The sequence below is a fragment of the Grammomys surdaster genome, unplaced genomic scaffold, assembly GCF_004785775.1.
Source record: "Grammomys surdaster isolate TR1022 unplaced genomic scaffold, NIH_TR_1.0 570, whole genome shotgun sequence".
In the NCBI taxonomy this organism is placed as follows: domain Eukaryota; kingdom Metazoa; phylum Chordata; class Mammalia; order Rodentia; family Muridae; genus Grammomys; species Grammomys surdaster.
In genome coordinates, this window is record NW_021604989.1 from 294,754 (window position 1) to 298,132 (window position 3,379).

The 3,379-nt window shown below is 38.1% G+C and overlaps 1 pseudogene; it reads left to right on the forward strand.

The window, feature by feature from the left end:
* The first annotated feature begins 1,982 nt into the window (after positions 1–1,982).
* LOC114633237 lies at positions 1,983–2,968 on the forward strand (annotated as a pseudogene).
* Positions 2,969–3,379: the final 411 nt, after the last annotated feature.

A 3,379-nucleotide genomic window follows, 5' to 3' on the forward strand; every position in this document is an offset into this window, starting at 1 on the left:
CTATCTATCTATCTATCTATCTATCTATCTATCTATCTATCTATCTAGGATTCTCAAAGTTTTATTTTACTAATTAACCAAAATCAGATGTCTACTGCATTGTTGAAGGGAACAGACCTCTTGGTAAACATTTCAGAGGTTAGATCACATTTTACTTGTATGGGCCTTTTATACATGGAATCTTGTTATCAATAACTATTGTAGATTTTGATGTTTTTATTACTCCATATGGTTGTGTGACTGTATTGTTGTTGCTCTCAGTACTGGTATTTGGAAATCTTTTTTTTAAAAAAAATGATCTAAAATTGTTTGCAGTTAGGAAAACACTTGTAAATAACTCCCCAGCTTGCCAGATAGAAGAAAAATAACCAATGTGTAATACATTTTGTATCGCTCAGTGATATTTGCAACAGGAAGACCATTTTTGAGACGTATTTTTTTATTAGTACTTCCTACAGAATCCTTTCTGAGAGGATGCTGGCTTTTGAGATATGACAAGTGGCACTATGCTGGTTTGTATAATGGCTGTGATCCATATCGTTAGTCCATCATTGTGGGTGATAGTGTTTGGGACGCCTTATTAATCTTAGAACACTGTGTCCACCACTGTCTTTTGGCTTTGAGTGTATTGTCTTAGATGTTTTTGCTTGCACTCAGGGTCATGTTTTCCTGTATTCAAACACAACTATTCTTGCTTTTTTTGTTTGTTTTCTTCTGATTTTTCCTTTCTTCAATCATCAGATTTCAGAAAAAAGAAAAAGAGAGAGAGAGAGAGAGAGAGAGAGAGAGAGAGAGAGAGAGAGAGAGAGAGAGAAAATTCTTAAAATTTCTGGGCTTTTTTAAGAATTATACCTTTCCAGATCCCTGTGGGTCACCCTTCCTCAATAAGAAACAGCTTCTTTCATCACTCTTTGTTCCATTCCTCTGTTTTCTCCATAGTGATTGTTGCCTGCGAGAACTCTGGAATGTGCTCCTTCCTTTTTCTCTTCCTGTAACCCCCACCCTTTGCATTGCAAAAGATACACTATGTCCTCAGTGGTCTTTTTCTGAATATCTCATCTCAGCCTCAGTTTCCAGCTTCTCTTGATTTCCTGAAAAATGTATCAATCCTTTTCTTCAAGGTCTTTGTAGAACTTCTGGCACTGAGTTTGAACTTGTAGATCTTCCTCCTTAAGTTGCTTAGCCACTCACAGATGATAGTGGTCTAAATGATTCTGCTCAATGTTTGATGACAAATACTGTTCAATCTCTTCTTCCTGAAGGCTATGAACAATGGTGAGGTCCTCCAGCACAATGAAACTCCACCTACTTCCAGTGAACCCATCAATGCTCACTCTGAACATGGCAGTTGCATGGCTTCAGGGGCATGGTGACCTTGGTCTATGCCCATTCTTCTGTTCAGCAGTAACCCCAGCAGTAATGGCAGGAAATATCCCAATGCCCAGGTTGGTGCTTAAAATTCTATTTCTGTGAACATGGATTCATTTATCATGGACTGCATTGAGCTTTTTTGGGTAGTCTGAAGGTCAAAACTCCCAAGATTGTTACTGAATCCTGTCAAAAAGTAAACTTATTTGTGTAGTTATTTTTAACATTGGGATTACTAAGGCACTGTGGTAGTTCCCCCTAATATATATCAGTGTCTCTGTTGGTGTCCTTGATCAGTTTTATTTAGGCATCCATGCTGAGTGTTCCTGGGTGAAGATTCCTAAAATATCTAGGAGATGCAGTCTCACATCAGATATCTGCTTCTCTGGCTCTTAGAATCTTTCTGCCTTGCCTACCTCAATGTCAAATTTTTTGGGATGAGTTTTTTAAATATGGTCTCTGCAGGCCTTGAACACCTGAGCTTAGAGGACCCTATATTTCAGTCTTTCAATAGCTCCATGGAATAAAGGCTTTCTCCCTCACCCAAGACTGCAAATATTTGTCATTATTCATTTGACCAGATAATTATCATTGTCTATATTCTAAAAGAAATCATGCCAAACCACAGAATGGACTTCTGCAATCTGACAATCAGAATCATTTTCATGTCACAGATTACAATTGGAATTCTGGGAAACCTCTCTCTTATCTTCTATTACCTAATCCTTTACTACAGACAAGGCACATTAAAACCCACAGATTTGATTCTCATGCACATAATGGCAGCCAATGTCATAATCATTCTCTCTTCAGGAGTGCCCCACACAATGTCAGCTTTTGGGTTGAAGCAGTTTGTGAATGATTTTGCATGCAAGCTCCTATTGTACATTCAAGGATTTGGCAGGAGTGTGTCCATTGGCACTACCTGCCTTCTGAATGTTTTCCAAGCCATGACAATCAGCCACAGGGAATCCTGTTGGAAGGGTCAAAAAGTCAGAGCTGCCAACTACATTTATTATTCCACTTCCCTCATCTGGGTCCTGTATATGTTGATAAATTCCATTTTATTTGTGTACACATTTATCAAAAGGAATAGCAAAAATGTGACAAGAGAACAAGAGTTTGGATACTGCTCCAGTGTAGGGCAAAATGAAATCAATGAATTTCTCTATGCTGCACTGGTGATATGTCCTGAAGTCCTCTTTTCTGTGCTCATCACTTGGTCCAGCACCTCCATGATCGTCATTCTGTACCGACACAAGCAGAGGGTTCAACACATCTACAGCTCTCATGGTTCCAGCAGAAATTCTCCTGAGTCCAGAGCCACTCAAAACATCCTGGTCCTAGTGTTTTACTTTCTGGTCTTTTATACTTTCTCTTCAATTTTAAGAGGTTGCATTACTTTTTCACATAATCAGTATTTGTGGTTGGTGAAGATCACTCCCCTTGCTTCTCTTTGTTTTCCTGCTTTTGCACCCTTTGTTTTTATAAGACATTACTCCACTGTGTCCAGACTCTGTTTTTGGTTTAGACATGAAATAAAAATCTCTTGCTATTATTTTTAGTGTATAAGCAATATGTTTTCTGTGTATGGCTTTAGTCACCCATCACCCTCAACATGTGAATTTATGTTCATGATGGCTATTCTGTTCTGTGTATTTGATGGTGCCTATGTTAGTGCCAAGTTGTCTTTATCACTATGGCTCTGTAGAACAAATATTGTGATCTTTCAGCTTGGTTATCATTTCTTAAAATTGCCTTTGCTTTTGTGGTGTTTTCTGGCTTCATATTAATTGCTGTAGTTTTCATCTTAACATATATATTATGACACCAGAATTTTGATAGGCATTTCATTAATGCTATAGGATAAATTTTTGGGAAAAAATCCTCTGATTGAAAATAGATATTCTTTCCTCACAAAAAAATCTTGTGATTTCTCTGCTCTCTACTCCTTTCAGTTCCTCCTTACCCCTGCCTCCCATCTGGATATTCCCTTTCTGCCTCTCATTAG